The sequence below is a fragment of the Bombina bombina genome, chromosome 2, assembly GCF_027579735.1.
Source record: "Bombina bombina isolate aBomBom1 chromosome 2, aBomBom1.pri, whole genome shotgun sequence".
Classification (NCBI taxonomy): domain Eukaryota; kingdom Metazoa; phylum Chordata; class Amphibia; order Anura; family Bombinatoridae; genus Bombina; species Bombina bombina.
In genome coordinates, this window is record NC_069500.1 from 683223590 (window position 1) to 683244882 (window position 21293).

Consider the following 21293-nt stretch of genomic DNA (forward strand, 5'->3'; position numbering starts at 1 on the left):
TCTCCTCTCAAGTCCATGTTAGAAGCAACGCTATTATCTGTCACACTTGAAGGGCCGTGTTACTGTTCCACGGCATAGATTCTGGTAAGACTGTTTTATTTTTTATACATGTATATGCAAGAAGACAGGGTCACGGTGTGACTCCTTTTATCTGTATAGAATCAAGGGTTAATATCTCCTGAGGGGGATTATTGAACAGGGGGGAATAATCTTATATGTTTATTTGATTTTATGCAGCTTTTATGTGTGAGATGTTATTGGCTCATAGGCTGTTATGGAATATACAGGTTTCACTTTCACTTTGAGAGCTGTGCAGCTTATAAGTTTGGGCGTTTTTTCTCATAGCAGAGATGGTCCTGCATTGCGCAGTTTTCATTCCCTCTTTCCTGACCGGGTGTTTATCAGAGAGGAGTCATAAATCTCTATACTGTCTGGGTCATAGGAGGTGGGGAATGCCCCAACCATTGGGATATAAGGGTGCAGTTTTTTTAATAAAATAAGATTGTTTTATTTTCTATAGTTCTCCGCTTATTGCACTAGCGACGGAGGATTCTGTTACTTTAGAGGGTACTCCCTATATTCCTTAAGAGTAATTCCTGTTTATATTGTGAGGAGGCCTTATATCCACCCTCTCAATTATGTTCCATATGGCTTGATAATGTGATAATATCAAACATGTTTGATACCACTGAGCTGTCCACCTCTGAGGAGTTGTCGTCCAGTGAGGTGCGTACCCTACATTATTTTCTCTCTACACATGCAGTTTCCCATAGCATTGCTGATCCTCTATCTGGAGGGGGCCTTTTTTTTCCTCCAGACGTTACTGCGCAGTTCAGACGGCGGTGTCTGCGGCCTTTAATGCTTTACTGCGCCCTGCCAAGCGCATGTGAAAGCTTACATATTGCAGTCCCAGAGTACATCAGATAATTTATTGGATTTAACTGATACGGTTATCCGAGGATGAAGTTCTTTCTGAGACTTCAGAGTATGAACATTCTGGGTCGGAGTCTGCTGCCTCTAAACCTCCGGCTGTGGAGGAACCAGACTTTAGTTTTAGGAATTTGCGCTTTCTTCTAAAGGAAGGCCAAATTGCCTGATGGACCTTTTGATTCCTAAATTGGATAGAGTTTGAGGACAAGGTGGTACCTTATCCTTCCCTGCTCCTGTTAGATGGCGAATGAATGGGACAGGATTGGATTCCTTTTTCCCTTCTTCCTTTAACAAATTGTTCCCTGTCCTGGACTCTCTATGGAGTTGTGAGGTTCCGTCCCTAAAAGGGATGGCTCCTATCTTCACCCTTGCTAAACGTACTACTATCCCGCTTGAGGATAGCTCTTCGTTTTAGGATCCCATGGATAAAAGATGGAAACTCTGTTAAGAAGGATATTTCAACATACGGATATTTGTTTTTCTACCGGCGGAAGGCTGGTGCCGCAGTTGCTGGAGCAGTTACCTATCGGTGCGACTCCTTACAGGATTTGATTGAGGGGGAGGGTCCCCTCGACGTTCTTCAGGAAAGAATTAAGGCCTTGAGGTTTCTAATTCTTTTATCTGTGATGCTATTATGCAGATTATTTGTCTGAATGCTACGGCTTGAGCTTTTTCTGTTCAGGCCCATCGGGCTCTGGTTGAAGTCATGGTCTGCGGATACGACTTCTTAGTCTAGACTTCTTTCCCTCTCCTTTCAGGGAATTATTTTGTTTGGTCCAGTCCTGGACTCAATTATCTCCGCGGTCACAGGGGGCAAGGGTGCCCTCCTACCACAAGAGAATATGAATTAGTCTAAGGGACAATTTTCGTTCTGCTAAAGCCCATGTCAGCAGTCCTCCACTAGGCCAGAGCAAAACAAGGGCTCCTGGAAGCCGGTTCAGTCCTGGAATAAATCCAAGCAGTGCAAGAAGCCCCGCCGATCCTTAAGTCGGCATGAATGGGCGGGCCCCGGTCCTCTTCTGGATCGTGTATGGGGCAGTCGGTTGCTCTTTAGTCGCTTGGTTCAGGGATGTGCAGGATCCGTGGGTCCTGAAGGTCATAGCTCAGGGTTACAAGATAGGTTTCAAGTCTCAGCCATTTAAGGGCAGATTCCTCCTCTTTTTCCTGTCTTCCTGACCAGAAAGGAGGAGAGCCTTTCGTGCGTACGGGATCTGTCCTCTTAGGAATTATTGTCCCGGTGCCTATCGCAGTGAGAGGTTTGGGATACTATTCAAACCTATTCATGGTCCCGAAGAAGGAGGGAACTTTCCGTCTGATTCTGGACCTAAAGTGCTTAAACAAGTTTTCAAATGTCCCCTTGTTTAAGATGGAGACAATAGGTCCATTCTTCCCCTCGTTCGAGAAGGGCAGTTTCATGACCAGGATAGATCTTCCTTCATGTACCAATCCTCAAGGACCACTTCCATTTCCTAAGGTTCGTGTTCCTGGAACAGCACTTTCAGTTTATTGCACTTCCGTTTGGTCTAGCTACGGCTCCAAGAAATTTTTCGAAGAGTTGACCATTCTCAATCTCTCATCTGTCTTCTTCAATCCCATGGATGGAAGATAGAGTTCTCTTGTATCAAGTACCAGGATAAAATTCATGGGTACTATATTAGAATGGGAATATTCTAACGAACCAGAGACATTACAAGCTAGCTTCAACATGTCTTGCTTTCCAGACCTCCTTAAGGCCATTTGTAGCTCAGTGTATAGAGGTGATTGGTCTCATGGTGTCCAGCATGGACATCATTCCTTTGCCAGGTTTCACCTCAGACTATTGCAACTGTGCATGCTGAAGCAGTGGAACGGGATCATCGGATCTGTCTTCTGGACATCTGATTGAGAAAACCGCTCTCTTGGTGTTTTTGTCCCGAATCACTTGTCCTGAGGGACGTCCATCTCTAGACCATCCTGGGTGATTGTGACTACGGTTGCGAGTCTGTCAGGATGGGGAGCTGTTTGGGGTGCCAGGGAGGCACAGGGCCTTTGGACTCAGGAGGAAAGCTCCCTCCCAATCTCATTTTGGATCTTCAGGCAATATACAATGCTCAGAAGGGTTGGCCTCTGCTGGGTTTGTCCCAGTTTATCAGATTTCAATCAGACAATATATCTCGGATTCTGGAGTGGGCTGAGACACACTTTTGTTTGTTGTAGGCGTTCCACTTTCCAAGTGTGGACAACTGGGAAGCAGTTTTCCTCATCAGACAATCCTTTTGTCCGGGGGAATGGTCTCTCCATCCCTGGTGTTCGCGAAGATTTGCAAGAGGAGGATCTTATGAAGTCTCAATACCAAGCTACCCAGATATGGGTTGAGATACAGGGATCCTCAGGCGGAGCTAACAGATGCATTAATGGTAACTTGGAGGTTCAATCTTATTTATCTTTCCGGCCGTTACCACTACTTCCTAGTGTAGTGGCTCAAATCAAGGAGGTGTTAGTGATTCTGATTGCTCCGTCTTGGCCGCAAAGAATATGGTTTGCGGATTTAGTGGAGATGTCATCATCACCTCTGTGGAAGTTAACTTGTCGCAGGGATCTGCTGACCAAGATCTCTTTGTTCAATGTCAGACTCTAGATGCTCTGAGGCTGACTGCGTGGAGATTGTCTGCTTAGTCCTAGCCAAGAGGGTTTTCTGAGAGAGTTATTTTTACTCTCATTCGTGCTCGTAAGCTGGTTGCTCGTCGCATCTATCATAAGTTGTGGAGGACCTTCTTATTCTGTTCTCCAGGACTGTAGAAACAGAATTTATGCTTACCTGATAAATTACTTTCTCTTGCGGTGTATCCAGTCCACGGATTCATCCTTTACTTGTGGGATATTCTCATTCCCTACAGGAAGTGGCATAGAGTGCACACAGCAAAGCTGTCCATATAGCTGCCCCTCTAGCTCCACCCCCCAGTCATTCGACCAAAGGTTAGGAAGAAAAAGGAGAAACCATAGGGTGCAGTGGTGACTGTAGTTTAAACAAAAAATGTTTTACCTGACTTAAATGCCAGGGCGGGCCGTGGACTGGATACACCACAAGAGAAAGTAATTTATCAGGTAAGCATAAATTCTGTTTTCTCTTGCAAGGTGTATCCAGTCCACGGATTCATCCTTTACTTTCGGGATACCAATACCAAAGCTTTAGGACACGGATGAAGGGAGGGAACAAGACAGGTACCTTAAACGGAAGGCACCACTGCTTGCAAAACCTTTCTCCCAAAAATAGCCTCCGAAGAAGCAAAAGTATCGAATTTATAAAATTTGGCAAAAGTATGCAGTGAAGACCAAGTCGCTGCCTTACAAATCTGTTCAACAAAAGCCTCATTTTTGAAAGCCCATGTGGAAGCCACTGCTCTGGTAGAATGAGCAGTAATTCTTTCAGGAGGCTGCTGGCCAGCAGTCTCATAGGCCAAAAGGATGATGCTTTTCAGCCAAAAGGAAAGAGAGGTAGCAGTCGCTTTCTGACCTCTCCTCTTACCAGAATAGATAACAAACAAAGAAGATGTTTGTCTGAAATCCTTAGTTGCTTGTAAATAGAACTTTAAAGCACGAACTACATCAAGATTGTGTAATAGACGTTCCTTCTTCGAAGATGGATTAGGACACAGAGAAGGAACAACTATTTCCTGGTTAATATTCTTGTTAGAAACAACTTTAGGAAGAAAACCAGGCTTGGTACGCAAAACTACCTTATCTGCGTGGAACACCAGGTAAGGTGAATCACACTGTAAGGCAGATAATTCTGAAACTCTTCTAGCAGCAGAGATAGCTATCAAAAACAAAACTTTCCAAGATAACAACTTAATGTCTATGGAATGTAATGGTTCAAACGGAACGCCTTGAAGAACTGAAAGAACTAGATTCAAACTCCATGGCGGAGCCACAGGTTTATAGACAGGCTTGATTCTGACTAAAGCCTGAGCAAACGCTTGAACGTCTGGTACCTCTGCCAGACGCTTGTGTAACAGGATAGACAAAGCAGATATTTGTCCTTTTAAGGAACTAGCTGACAATCCTTTCTCCAATCCTTCTTGGAGAAAAGACAATATCCTGGGAATCCTAATCTTACTCCATGAGTAACCCTTGGATTCACACCAACAAAGATATTTCCGCCATATCTTATGGTAGATTTTCCTGGTGACAGGCTTTCTAGCCTGAATCAGAGTATCTATAACTGACTCAGAGAAACCACGCTTTGATAGAATTAAGCGTTCAATCTCCAAGCAGTCAGACGTAGAGAAACTAAATTTGGATGCTTGAACGGACCCTGTATCAGAAGATCCTGCCTCATTGGCAATGTCCATGGTGGGACAGATGACATGTCCACTAGGTCTGCATACCAAGTCCTGCGTGGCAACGCAGGCGCTATCAGAATCACCGAAGCCTTCTCCTGCTTGATTCTGGCAACCAGACGCGGGAGGAGAGGAAACAGTGGAAAAACATAAGCCAGATTGAAGGACCAAGGCGCTGCTAGAGCATCTATCAATACCGCCTTGGGATCTCGGGACCTGGACCCGTAGAGAGGAAGTTTGGTGTTCTGACGGAACGCCATCAGATCCAACTCTGGAGTGCCCCAAAGCTGAGTCAGCTGGGCAAATTCCTCCGGGTGGAGTTCCCACTCCCCCAGGTGAAAAGTCTGACGACTTAGAAAATCCGCCTCCCAGTTGTCTACTCCTGGGATGTGAATTGCTGAGAGATGGCAGGAGTGATCCTCCGCCCACCTGATTATTTTGGTTACTTCCGTCATTGCTAGGGAACTCTTTGTTCCCCCCTGATGATTGACGTAAGCTACAGTTGTGATGTTGTCCGACTGAAATCTGATGAATTTGTCCGCAGCTAGTTGAGGCCATGCCCGAAGAGCGTTGAATATCGCCCTCAGTTCCAGAATGTTTATCGGGAGAAGAGTTTCTTCCCGAGACCATAAGCCCTGAGCTTTAAGGGAGTCCCAGACCGTACCCCTGCCTAACAGACTGGCGTTGGTCGTTACAATGATCCACTCTGGTCTGCGGAAACATATTCCCTGAGACAGGTGATCCTGAGACAACCACCAGAGAAGAGAATCTCTGGTCTCCTGGTCCAACTGAATTTGAGGAGACAAATCTGCATAATCCCCATTCCACTGTTTGAGCATGCATAGTTGCAATGGTCTGAGGTGTATCCGAGCAAAAGGGACTATGTCCATTGCCGCTACCATTAGTCCGATTGTCTCCATGCACTGAGCTACAGATGGCCGAGGAATGGAATGAAGAGCTCGGCAAGTAGTTAACAGTTTTAACTTTCTGACCTCCGTCAGAAATATTTTAATTTCTACCGAGTCTATCAGAGTTCCTAGGAATGGAACTCTTGTGAGGGGGGAGAGAGATCTCTTTTTTACGTTCACCTTCCACCCGTGAGACCTCAGAAAGGCCAATACGATCTCTGTGTGAGATTTGGTTCTTTGGAAAGTCGACGCCTGAATTAAGATGTCGTCTAAGTAAGGCGCCACTGCTATGCCCCGCGGTCTTAGAACCGCCAGGAGGGACCCTAGCACCTTTGTTAAAATTCTGGGAGCAGTGGCCAACCCGAAAGGAAGAGCCACAAACTGATAATGCTTGTCCAGAAAGGCGAACCTGAGAAATTGGTGATGATCTTTGTTGATAGGAATATGCAGCGACGCATCCTTTAGATCCACGGTAGTCATATATTGACCCTCCTGGATCATTGGTAAGATTGTCCGAATGGTCTCCATCTTGAATGATGGGACTCTGAGGAATTTGTTTACAATTTTGAGATCCAGGATTGGTCTGAAAGTTCCTTCTTTTTTGGGAACCACAAACAGGTTTGAGTAAAACCCCAGTCCTTGTTCTGCAATTGGAACTGGGTGGATCACTCCCATTGTAAGTAGATCTACACAGCGTAAAAACGCCTCTTTCTTTGTCTGATCTGTAGACAGACGAGAAATGTGGAACCTTCCCCTTGGAGGAGAGTCCTTGAATTCTAGAAGGTATCCCTGGGCTACAATCTCTAATGCCCAAGGATCGTGTACATCTCTTGCCCAGGCCTGAGCGAAGAGAGAGAGTCTGCCCCCTACTAGATCCGGTCCTGGATCGGGGGCTACCCCTTCATGCTGTCTTGGTGGCAGCTGCAGGGTTTTTGGCCTGTTTACCCTTATTCCAGCCCTGGTAAGGTTTTCAGGTTGCCTTGGGCTGTGAAGCGTTACCCTCTTGCTTTGCAGCCGGAGAGGATGAAGCGGGGCCGTTCCTGAAATTGCAAAAGGAACGAAAATTAGCCTTGTTCTTTGTCTTAAAGGACTTGTCCTGAGGGAGAGCATGGCCTTTTCCCCCGGTGATATCTGAAATAATCTCTTTCAATTCAGGCCCGAAGAGGGTCTTTCCTTTGAAAGGGATGTTCAAAAGCTTGGATTTAGATGACACATCGGCCGACCAGGACTTTAGCCATAGCGCCCTGCGCGCCAAAATGGCGAAACCTGAATTTTTTGCTGCTAACTTAGCTATTTGGAAAGCGGCGTCAGTGATGCTAGCTTTAGAGCCTTAATTCTATCCATAATTTCCTCATATGAGGTCTCCGTCTGGAGCGAGTCTTCCAGCGCCTCAAACCAGAAAGCAGCTGCAGTAGTTACAGGAATAATGCAGGCGTTGGAGAAGAAAACCTTGTTGAACAAAAATTTTCTTAAGTAAACCCTTTAACTTCTTATCCATAGGGTCTTTAAAAGCACAAATGTCTTCAATTGGTATGTTTGTGCGTTTAGCAAGTGTAGAAATAGCCCCCTCCACCTTAGGGACCGTCTGCCACGAGACCCGCACAGGGTCAGGTATGGGGAACATTTTCTTAAAAACAGAAGGGGGAGCAAAGGGAACACCTGGTCTATCCCTCTCCCTAGTAACGATATCCGCAATGCTCTTAGGGACCGGAAACATGACTGCGACCCTTTGGGATCACCAAAGGTCGCAGTCATCCAGAGTAGCTAATACCTCCCTAAGCAAAACGCGGAGGTGTTCTAGTTTAAATTTAAAAGCCAATGTATCTGAATCTGTCTGAGGAGGAACCCTTCTGAATCAGAGACTTCTCCCTCAGACATCAAATCCCTCGCTCCCACTTCAGAGCGTTGTGAGGGTATATCGGATACAGCTACCAAAGCGTCTGAATGCTCATAATCTGTTCTTAAAACGGAGCTATCACGCTTTGCGGGTAACACGGGCAGTTTAGATAAGAAGGCTGTAAGAGAATTATCCATTACTGCAGCTAAGTCTTTTAATGTAAAAGTGTTAGACGCACTAGAGGTACTAGGTGTCGCTTGCGCGGGCGTAACTGGTTGTGACACTTGGGGAGAGGCAGACGGGCTACCCTCGTTACCTTCATCTAACACCACATTCACTTTACCCTCCCGTAGAGAGACCCTAGTGTTTAGAGCCGGCAAAGAGAATGACTGGGGGGTGGAGCTAGAGGGGGAGCTATATGGACAGCTTTGCTGTGTGCTCTCTTTGCCACTTCCTGTAGGGAATGAGAATATCCCACAAGTAAAGGATGAATCCGTGGACTGGATACACCTTGCAAGAGAAAGGGCTTTTCTGCGTTACTGCAAAAGGGGTTTGCTGAGCCTCCAGATGTGCAGTCTTTTGTTAAAGGAATAGTCTAGTCAAAATGAAACTTTCATGATTCTGATAGAGCATGCAATTTTAAGCAACTTTCTCGTTCACTCCTATTCTAATTTTTTCTTTGTTCTATTGTTATCTTTATTTGAATGTAAGTTTAGGACCCAGCCCATTTGGTTCAGCACCTGGGTAGCGCTGGCTGATTGGTGACTACATTTAGATACCAATCAGTAAGTGCTACACAGGTGCTGAACAAAAATGGGCTGGCTCCTATGCTTACATTCTTGCTTTTTCAAATAAAGAACAAAGCAAAATTGATCATTTGAGTACATTAGAAAGTTGCTTAAAATTGCATGCTCTTCCAGAATCATGAAAGTTTAATTTTGACTATCCCTTTAAGACTCTGATAGGATCAGACCTGTGTTTAGATCTAATGCTCCTCTTTGGAGTTTAAATCTTGTTCTTAAAGTTTTGCAACGTGCTCCGTTGGAGCCTATGCAGGAAGTAGACAATGATGTGTTGTGTTGTAAGGTTCCTTTTCTACTGGCTATTGCTTCTTCGAACAGAGTATCTGTGATTGCTGCCTTGAAATGCGTCCCTCCTTATCTGGCTTTCCATGCTGATAAGGCTGTTCTATGAACCAAGTTAGGTTTTCTTCCTAAGGTTGAGTCATTTTGCAACATCGATCAAGAGACTGTGGTTCCTTTCTTATGTCCTAATCCTTCTTCGTCGAAGGAACGTTTACAGTGTAATTCTGGATGTGGTTTGCCCCTTTCTCTGTTTGTTCTCCTTTCCGGGAAGCGTAGGTGTCAGAGGGCCTCTTCGACTTTCTTATCTTTTTTGCTGAGGAGTGTCATCCATTTAGCATAGGGTCAGCGGACATAAGCCTCCTCTGAGGATTATGCCGCCTCCTACGAGAGCAGTAGTTTCCTCTTGGGCCTTCAAAAATGAGGCCTCTATGGATCAGATTTGTAAGGCGGCTACCTAGTCCTCCTTACACACTTTTTCCAAAGTTTTATGTTTTTGCTTCTGCTGAAGCAGGCTGTGGTGCTATCAGATTAGGGTCCGCCTCTTTTTTTTACCTTCCGTTAGCATTCTGTGTACTCTAGAGGTTGGGTATATGTTTCCCACAAGTAAAGAATGCAGCTGTGGACTCTTCCCATATTAAGAAGGAAAACATAAATTATGACTTACCAGATAATTTCCTTTCCTTCTGTATGGGAAAAGCCAGATAATTTCCTTTCCTCCTGTATGGGAAGAGTCCACAGCTCCCGCCAGTGTTCTCCGATGGGCAGCCCTAAATTTAAATGTATTCTTCTGGCACCTTTTCCACCCTGATGTTTCTCCTATTGTTCCTTGTTCCCTCAGCAGAATGACTGGGGTTATGAGGAAGTGGGAATGTATTAAAGCCTTTGGCTGGGGTGTCTGCCTCCTCCTGGTGGTCAGGTTCAGTATTTCCCACAAGTAAGGAATGGAGCTGTGGACTCTTCCCATACAGAAGGAAAGGAAATTATATGGTAAGTCATAATTTATGTTTTTTGATAATTTGTCATATTGTACAACTTATTATAATACTTAGAGTATCCTTACAAATATATGTTTCACCAAACAACACTCTTGCTTTCAGTGCAAGGTAAATTACAGGTTTTTCAGTTTCAGAAATAACAGAGGGATTTGAAAACATTTATTTCTTTCATCAGATGGTGAGAGTCCACAAATCATCACGTGTAGGAATATTCCCCTCCTGAACCATCAGGAGGAGGCAAATGACAGCCCAACACACCAGAGCCTTAAATACCCCCATCTCCCAAAATGATTTATCATTTTCTTTTTGCATCCTTGATGAGGCGTTAAGGTGAAAGTTAAGTGCAAGATCTACTCATCGTTTGAAAGGGGATCCCCTAACCATTATGATGCTTGGTTCCTCCTCACAGGAACCTGACATTTAGAGGGGCAGACAAGGAGTTATCAGCCAGGTAGTGAAAGTTCTTTTCTCAGTGAGAAATGTTGCAGGCCTCCAAGGTGAAATTTGGACTACAGTGAGCTGATCCTTGTGGATCCACAGCCCTCCCCAGGTGAAATGTGGACTTTTCCACCAATCCCCTAGGTTGAGATGCTGCTACTGATTTAGATCCTTGGTATCGTGCTTACACTGCCTAGGATGGGCTTGTCTGGTAGAAGCAAGTTGCATCAGCTGAGGTAAGCACAGTGGACAGAGGTGCTGAGAGGTAAGTATCTTTGCCTGCATAGACCACCGGCTGTTAGTATGAACATGGTAACATGCTTCACATAGTCTGGGGACATATATTTATATACCATACACCTTATACTAGCAATTTATAGCAGTTTTAAATTTAGCGCAGTCCGCTTAGCCAGCTTGGAAGTTGCTTCTGAGCTATGCACAATATGTTTTGCACTTTCTGCTTGATATTTGCAGGGTTTTTTAAGCACTCACCAGTTCCGCAAGCATGCACATTGTATGTGTTATAAGCTGTGTTGCTGTAACATTCTAAGTGTGTAGGAAGTGTGTAGGAAGGTTCCAGGGTAATCTCTGTTGGGTCTGGACTGGATGCTATTATTGCTACAACCTAGAATAAGAAATCTAATGGCAAGTTTAGATGTGCAGGGCATTTTGTATTTTTCATCAGTTTAAGGCTCAGAAAGAAAGAGTTCTTGCAAGGTTACCAATAATATTCTAAGAAATAATTTCCCTAAAACCCCTAGGGAAAGAGAGGGGGGATGGTTGTTGTGGATTATCTCCACTAACCTACCTAATGTAGACCTGAGTATTAAGGTAGGTAGTGCCTTATGCTCGTGTATAACACGTATTGGAAGAGAAGAACAACAGAAAAAACATAATTTATGTAAGAACCTACCTGATAAATGCATTTCTTTCATATTAGCAAGAGTCCATGAGCTAGTGACGTATGGGATATACATTCCTACCAGGAGGGGCAAAGTTTCCCAAACCTCAAAATGCCTATAAATAACACCCCTCACCACACCCACAATTCAGTTTAACGAATAGCCAAGAAGTGGGGTGATAAGAAAGGAGCGAAAGCATCAAAAATAAGGAATTGGAATAATTGTGCTTTATACAAAAAAATCATAACCACCACAAAAAGGGTGGGCCTCATGGACTCTTGCTAATATAAAAGAAATGAATTTATCAGGTAAGTTCTTAGATAAATTATGTTTTCTTTCATGTAATTAGCAAGAGTGACGTATGGGATAGCAGATACCCAAGATGTGGAACTTCCACGCAAGAGTCACTAGAGAGGGAGGGATAAAAATAAAGACAGCCAATTCCGCTGAAAAAATAATCCACAACCCAAATCAAAAAGTTTTAATCTTATAATGAAAAAAACTGAAATTATAAGCAGACGAATCAAACTGAAACAGCTGCCTGAAGTACTTTTCTACCAAAAACTGCTTCAGAAGAAGAAAAAACATCAAAATGGTAGAATTTAGTAAAAGTATGCAAAGAAGACCAAGTTGCTGCTTTGCAAATCTGATAAACAGAAGCTTCATTCTTAAAAGCCCAGGAAGTAGAAACTGACCTAGTAGAATGAGCCGTAATCCTTTGAGGCGGGGACTTACCCGACTCCACATAAGCAAGATGAATCAAAGACTTTAACCAAGACGCCAAAGAAATGGCAGAAGCCTTCTGACCTTTCCTGGAACCAGAAAAGATAACAAATAGACTAGAAGTCTTTCTAAAATCTTTAGTAGCTTCAACATAATATTTCAAAGCTCTTACTACATCCAAAGAATGTAAAGAATTTTCCTGAGAATTCTTAGGATTAGGACACAATGAAGGGACAACAATTTCTCTACTAATGTTGTTAGAATTCACAACCTTAGGTAAAAATTGAAATGAAGTCCGCAACACCGCCTTATCCTGATGAAAAATCAGAAAAGGAGATTCACAAGAAAGAGCAGATAACTCAGAAACTCTTCTAGCAGAAGAGATGGCCAAAAGGAACAATACTTTACAAGAAAGTAATTTAATGTCCAGAGAATGCATAGGCTCAAACGGAGGAGCCTGTAAAGCTTTCAAAACCAAATTAAGACTCCAAGGAGGAGAGATTGACTTAATGACAGGTTTGATACGAACCAACGCCTGTACAAAACAATGAATATCAGGAAGATTAGCAATCTTTCTGTGAAAAAGAACAGAAAGAGCAGAGATTTGTCCTTTCAAAGAACTTGCAGACAAACCCTTATCCAAACCATCCTGAAGAAATTGTAAAATTCTAGGAATTCTAAAAGAATGCCAAGAGAATTTATGAGAAGAACACCAAGAAATGTAAGTCTTCCAAACTCGATAATAAATCTTTCTAGAGACAGATTTACGAGCCTGTAACATTGTATTAATCACTGAGGCAGAGAAACCTCTATGACTAAGAATCAAGCGTTCAATCTCCATACCTTCAAATTTAATGATTTGAGATCCTGATGGAAAAATGGGCCTTGAGATAGAAGGTCTGGTCTTAACGCAAGTGTCCAAGGTTGGCAACTGGCCATACGAATGAGATCCGCATACCAAAACCTGTGAGGCCATGCTGGAGCCACCAGCAGTACAAACGAACACTCCATTAGAATTTTGGAAATCACTTTTGGAAGAAGAACTAGAGACAGAAAGATATAGGCAGGATGATAATTCCAAGGAAGCGACAACGCATCCACTGCTTCCGCCTGAGGATCCCTGGATCTGGATAGATACCTGGGAAGTTTCTTGTTTAGATGAGAGGCCATCAGATGTATTTCTGGAAGACCCCAGATTTGAACAATCTGAAGAAATACCTCTGGGTGAAGAGACCATTCGCCCGGATGTAACGTCTGGCGACTGAGATAATCCGCTTCCCAATTGTCTACACCTGGGATGTGAACCGCAGAAATTAGACAAGAGCTGGATTCCGCCCATACAAGTATCCGAGATACTTCTTTCATAGCTTTAGGACTGTGAGTCCCACCTTGATGATTGGCATACGCCACTGTTGTGACATTATCTGTCTGAAAACAAATAAACGATTCTCTCTTCAGAAGAGGCCAGAACTGAAGAGCTCTGAAAATCACACGGAGCTCCAAAATGTTGATTGGTAATCTCGCCTCCTGAGATTCCCAAACCCCCTGCGCTGTCAGAGATCCCCATACAGCTCCCCAACCTGAGAGACTTGCATCTGTTGAAATCACAGTCCAGGTTGGACGAACAAAAGAGGCCCCTTGAATTAAACGATGGTGATTCAACCACCAAGTTAGAGAAGATCGAACATTGGGATTTAAGGATATTAATTGTGATATATTTGTATAATCCCTGCACCACTGGTTCAGCATACAAAGCTGGAGAGGTCTCATGTGAAAACGAGCAAAAGGGATCGCGTCCGATGCAGCAGTCATGAGACCTAGAATTTCCATGCGTAATGCTACTGAAGGGAACAATTGAGACTGAAGGTTTCGACAAGCTGAAACCAGTGACGTGCGGTGAGGTCAGAGGCGGGTGAGGCACTGGCATGATACGCCCAAGAAAAACACGCATATATATATATATATATACACACACACATACATATCACTAAATTACTGGCACTAACAAGTATTTAGCACCTGAAAAGTTAGTTATTTCAACCTCTAGCACATAACACAAGTACTGGACAGAGACTACAGGCAGACACACAAACACAAACAGACATACCCACCCAGACAGACCCACCCTCACAGACAGACCCACCCACACACACAGACAGACCCACACACACACTGAGCCTCACAGACCCCCACACAGACAGACACACACACACACAGACCCACACACACACACACAGACCCACACACACACAGACAGACCCACACACACACACACAGACAGACCCACACACACACACACAGACAGACCCACACACACACTGAGCCTCACAGACCCCCACAGTCACACACACACACAGACAGACCCACACAGTCAGCTATGTTTAAACACAGCATCAAAGCAGCCAATGACCCATTCATTTCTTAGCACCTACAACCTCATTCAATACATTGATTTGGGGATTGCTAAAATAATATTTATAAGGAGTGTACATCCTAATAGTAAATACATATATATGGCTTATATCAAATATGAGGATAACAGGAAGTGATAACTGCTATTATCATACATAGATCATCATAATGGAAATGTAAAAAAAAAGATAAACTTATATGAATATGGAAAAGCTGAAATCAAATCCTATATCTACCGCATACTCATTTGGAGTCACTAAGACTATAGAAATCTGTTCACTAAAACTTATTTAACTCTCCACTCATAAATGACATATAATCAAAAATGGAGCAGTTTATTTTTTATGACAATTTAATAGAAGATACTTGAAAAGCCTTTCCAATTAAAGAGCTGTAAGATGTGCAAAAGCTAAGTGGTTAAAGGGATATAGAAATTAATATGAAGGCCATTTAAAATTGTATTTGGAAATATTTCTGCATTATTCATGCATTGGCAAAAATGGTTGCTAGAAAAAAAGATCACAGGTTTTGCAATTACTTGTTTTGTGCACAAGGAAGCCTTACAGAGAATATGCTATTAGGCTAATAATAGCATATTCTCTGTAAGGCTTCCTTGTGCACAAAACAAGTAATTGCAAAACCTGTGATCTTTTTTTCTAGCAACCATTTTTGCCAATGCATGAATAATGCAGAAATATTTCCAAATACAATTTTAAATGGCCTTCATATTAATTTCTATATCCCTTTAAACACTTAGCTTTTGCACATCTTGCAGCTCTTTAATTGGAAAGGCTTTTCAAGTATCTTCTTTTAAATTGACATAAAAAAATAAACTGCTCCATATTTTTATTGATTATATGTCGTCATTTATGAGTGGAGTCGCTGAGCCCCCCTGTCAATAAATGATGTCCCCAGCCCCCCCTGCAATAAAATGATGCCCCAAGCCCCCCTGCAATAAAAGTATGCCTCCAGCCATAAATGATGTCCCAGCCCCCCTACAATAAAATTATGCCCCGCTGCAATAAAATGATGCCCCCAGCACCTCTGCCATAAAATGATGCTCCCAGCAATAAAATGATTCCCTGAGACCCCTGCAATAAATGAAGCCACCAGCCCCACTTCAATAAATGATGCCCACAGCAATAAAATGAAGCCCCCAGGCCAGCCCCCTGCAATAAAATGATGCCCCAAGCCCCCCTGTAATAAAATTATGTCCCCAGCCCCCCTGCAATAAAATGATGTCCCCAGCCCCCCTTGCAATAAAATTATGCCTCCAGCCATAAATGATGTCCCAGCCCCCCGACAATAAAATTATGCCCCCTGCACCCCTGCAATAAAAGGATGCCCCCAGCAATAAATAGATGTAAAATGATGCTTTAAGCCCCCCTGCAATAAATGATGCCAGTTGCCACCAGTCCCCCACTGCAATAAATTATGCCCCCAGCAATAAAATGAAGCCCCCAGGCCAGCCTCCTGCAATAAAATGATGTCCCCAGCCCCCTCCCGCAATAAAATGTCCCCCAGCAATAAAATGATGCCCATCAGCCCCAAGCCCCCCTGCAATAAAATGATGCCACCAGCAACCCTGCAAAAAAATATGCCCCCTGCAGACAAAGTAGTGGAGAGGGAGGGAGCTGGGGAATGTCAGTGAAATGGTGATGGTGAGGGAGGGGTGTGAGGAATGACAGAGACACACAAAGTTAAAGAGGGCAAAGACTGATAACTATGTACAACTGACAATACAGCAGCCAACAGTTACTTTAAAACTACAAACCTGACACCAAACAGGTTCCGTGACAAGAAAGAAACCTCCTATAAATAATTAAGTAGAAGTGAACTAGATGTGTTTAAAGAGATAAAGTACCGGGCGGTTTTACAGTCACAGTAATGAGGGACACGCAGTACGCACAGTGTTATAAAACAGTTATGGGGAAATGAATTCCCCATAACTGTTTTATAACACTGTGCGTTCTGCGTGTCCCTCATTACTGTTACTGTAAAACCGCCCGGTACTTTATCTCTTTAACACATCATCCAGATGATAGATCCAGAATTGTACAACATACACACACACTGGGTCCTGTCGTCGACCACTAAATAGACGGTCACTGAGTCTGTCTGAGCACTAACATGCACTAATGAATTATACAATTTCCTAAACATATGACAAGATTGATTTTCTATTTTTTTTTCAGTAGTGCCGTGGCAGTTCTAAAAGGTACATGACTGATATCTATGAATATGAAGTAACTATAAAAACTGTCCCTTCAAACCAAGGACCAGGGACCCTAGCCATGCCCTAGACTATTCATCTCTGCCCAAGGAAGTAAGGAATATTTGTAGTACACTGTCCCACATTTAAGTTAACCTAAGTGGTCTGGTCCTTTCCTTACCTGAGAAAGAAGAATCCGGTCGGGTCGTCACACTGACTGTCACAGTGTCAGTCACAAGAGAAGAGAGACGACTGTCACGTCCTCTGACTACACCGGGTCCACTCCGACTCCACCACCGGGTCCTCCTCCTGGCTCCTGTCCGACTCCTCAGTCTCCTCCAGGCACTGGCAGCACAGTCATGTGTCCTCCAGGGCATGAGAGACCTCCTCTCCTCCAGTTGACTCCAGACAGCCACAACACAAGTAAGCAGGGCAGTAGTGCACGCAGACTCTCTCAGCAGCTCCCTCCACACTGACTAATGAGTCTTCCCGCCAGTCAGATCTGTCAGCGCGCGACATCACAATGGTCACATGGCACTGCTGCTGAATGCTGTGATTGGCTCAGTGATCAAGCTCATCATGGAGGCTGTTTTGAGAACCGCCTCTATTGGAGCTTGTATAGGGCCCAGCAAGTCACCAGTGGGTGGCGCAGCGCTAAGTGAGCAGGAACAGTAATTTTAGATCCATGTTGCACAATTAATGGAGGGCAGCGGACCGGCTCACTGCCTCCTAACTGCGCAACAATGGAATGGATGGTGAATATTTGCACAGCGCAGTAACGTAATGAGCAATCCCCATGGGGGTGGGGGGGTTACCCTTGGGGCGAGGGTGGGTGTGGCCAAAAAAATAATAAGATAAAACACCTTTTTTTTAAAAAATAAATATTAATTTAAATCTTTTTTTCCCTCATTGGACAGGGGAGGCACTGCCTCCCCTGCCTCCTATTACTGCACGTCACTGGCTGAAACCAATTTCAGACGTCTCTTTTCTGTTAGAGATAAAGTCATGGATACTGAATCTATTTGGAAACCCAAAAAGGTTACCCTTGTCTGAGGAATCAAGGAACTCTTTGATAAATTGATCCTCCAACCATGTTTTTGAAGAAACAACACAAGTTGATTCGTATGAGATTCTGCAAAATGTAAAGACTGAGCAAGTACCAAGATATCGTCCAAATAAGGAAATACCCTGTTCTCTGATTACAGAGAGAAGGGCACCAAGAACCTTCGAAAAGATCCTTGGAGCTGTTGCTAGGCCAAACGGAAGAGCAACAAACTGGTAATGCTTGTCTAGAAAAGAGAATCTCAGGAACTGATAGTGATCTGGATAAATCGGAATATGAAGATATGCATCCTGTAAGTCTATTGTAGACATATAATGCCCTTGCTGAACAAAAGGCAGAATAGTCCTTATAGTCACCATTTTGAATGTTGGTATCCTTACATAACGATTCGATATTTTTAGATCCAGAACTGGTCTGAAGGAATTCTCCTTCTTTGGTACAATGAATAGATTTGAGTAAAACCCCAGACCCCGTTCCAGAACTGGAACTGGCATAATTACCCCAGCCAACTCTAGGTCTGAAACACATTTCAGAAATGCCTGAGCCTTCACTGGATTTACTGGAATGTGTGAGAGAAAAAATCTCTTCACAGGTGGCCTTACCTTGAAACCTATTCTGTACCCTTGTGAAACAATGTTCTGAATCCAAAGATTGTGAATCGAATTGATCCAAACATCTTTGAAAAATCGTAACCTGCCCCCTACCAGCTGTGCTGGAATGAGGGCCGCACCTTCATGCGGATTTGGGAGCTGGTTTTGACTTTCTAAAAGGCTTGGATTTATTCCAGACTGGAGAAGGTTTCCAAACGGAAACCGTTCCTTTAGAGGAAGGGTCAGGCTTCTGCTCCTTATTCTGACGAAAGGAACGAAAACGATTAGCAGCCCTATATTTACCTTTAGATTTTTTGTCCTGAGGCAAAAAGGCTCCCTTCCCCCCAGTAACAGTTGAAATTATTGAATCCAACTGAGAACCAAACAATTTATTACCTTGGAAAGAGAGAGAGAGAGCAAGGTTGACTTAGAAGTCATATCTGCATTCCAGGTTTTAAGCCATAAAGCTCTTCTAGCTAAAATAGCTAAAGACATATACCTGACATCAATTCTAATGATATCAAAAATGGCATCACAAACAAAGTTATTAGCATATTGAAGAAGTTTAACAATGCTATAAGCATTATGGTCTGATACTTGTTGCGCTAAAGCCTCCAACCAAAAAGTTGAAGCTGCAGCAACATCAGCCAAAGAAATATCAGGTCTAAGAAGATTACCTGAACATAAATAAGCTCTCTTTAGAAAGGATTCAAGCTTCCTATCTAAAGGATCCTTAAAGGAAGTACTATCTGCAGTAGGAATAGTAGTACGTTTAGCAAGAGTAGAGATAGCCCCATCAACTTTGGGGATTTTGTCCCAAAACTCTAATCTATCAGATGGCACAGGGTACAATTTCTTAAACCTTGGAGAAGGAGTAAATGAAGTACCCAGACTATTCCATTCCCTAGAAATCACTTCTGAAATAGCATCAGGAACTGGAAAAACTTCTGGAATAACCACATGAGGTTTATAAACCGAATTTAAACGTTTAGCAGATTTAGTATCAAGAGGACTAGACTCCTCCATATCTAATGCAATCAACACTTCTTTAAGTAAAGAACGAATAAACTCCATTTTAAACAAATATGAAGATTTATCAGTATCAATATCTGAGGCAGAATCCTCTGAACCAGATAGATCCTCATCAGAAACAGATAAGTCAGAATGATGGCGGTCACTTAAAAATTCATCCGAAATGTGAGAAGTTTTAAAAGACCTTTTACGTTTACTGGAAGGAGGAATAACAGACAGAGCCTTCCTAATAGAATTAGAAACAAATTATTTTACATTAACAGGGACATCCTGAACATTAGATGTTGAAGGAACAACAACAGGTAAAGGATTATTACTAATGGAGACACAATCTGCATTGGAAAGTTTATCATGGCAACTAACACAAACTACAGCCGGAGGAACAGTTACCACAAGTTTACAACAAATGCACTTAACTTTGGTAGAACCAGCATCAGGCAGCGTCTTTCCAGTAGTAGATTCTGATCCAGGGTCAGGATGTGATATCTTGCAATATGTAATAGAGAAAACAACATATAAAGCAAAATTATCAAATTCCTTAAATGACAGTTTCAGGAATGGGAAAAAATGCAAAATAACAAGCTTCTAGTAACCAGAAGCAATGAAAAAGTGAGACTTAAATAATGTGAGAAAAAAGTGGAACAAAAGAGACGCCCACATTTTTGGCGCCAAGTATGACGCCCACATTATTGGCACCAAGTACAACGCCCATATTTTTTGGCGCCAAGTATGACGCCACATCCTCTGACGCCGAAACCGACGCCCACATTTTTTGGCGCAAAAAAAGTCTGAATACACATGCGTCAAAAGAATGACGTTAACTGAAAACAACTTCCGGCGTCAACTACGGCGCCGAAAATGCAAACTTTTGCGCCAAAAAAGTTTGCGCCAAGAATGACGCAATAAAATGAAGCATTTTCTGCCTCCGCGAGCCTAACAGCCCGCAGGGAAAAAAATAGTCAATTGAAAATTTTCAAGGTAAGAAAAAATATTTATTCATATGCATTATCCCAAATAATGAAACTGACAGTCTGAATAAAGGAATACTGATTAACCTGAATCATGGCAAATATAAGTTTAAAGACATATATTTAGAACTTTACATATAAAGTGCCCAACCATAGCTTGTCACAAAAAATAAGACTTACTTACCCCAGGACACTCATCTACATATAGTAGATAGCCAAACCAGTACTGAAACGAGAATCAGTAGAGGTAATGGTATATAAGAGTATATCGTCGATTTGAAAAGGGAGGTAGGAGAAGAAATCTCTACGACCAATAACAGAGAACCTATGAAATAGATCCCCTAGAGGAAGACCATTGTATTCAAATAGGCAATACTCTCTTCACATCCCTCTGACATTCACTGCACTCTGAGAGGAAAACCGGGCTTCAACCTGCTGCGAAGCGCATATCAACTTAGAATCTAGCACAAACTTACTTCACCACCTCCATGGGAGGCAAAGTTTGTAAAACTGAATTGTGGGTGTGCTGAGGGGTGTATTTATAGGCATTTTGAGGTTTGGGAAACTTTGCCCCTCCTGGTAGGAATGTATATCCCATACGTCACTAGCTCATGGACTCTTGCTAATTACATGAAAGAAAGGGATAATATGGCACACTTATGGGGAGATAATCATAGCAATTTGTGAATATGTGGAGTGTAGTGATTTAAAACTTAACTTTTATATGATTCATGTGTAAAAAGAGAGTGGAATGTTCCACTAATAAAATTAAACAGAAATAAAACCGTGTCAAAATACAAATTGACACACAAATTCCAGTCCCCCTAGCAACTATCAATTTGCAGACTCCGTAATAGTGTCAATATATCTAGCTAGAAA

At 42.9% G+C, this 21293-nt stretch overlaps 1 protein-coding gene across 1 annotated transcript in view; it reads left to right on the forward strand.

The window, feature by feature from the left end:
• Positions 1 to 21293, forward strand: part of FOCAD (focadhesin) — a 1237844-nt gene that overhangs the window by 1206771 nt on the left and 9780 nt on the right.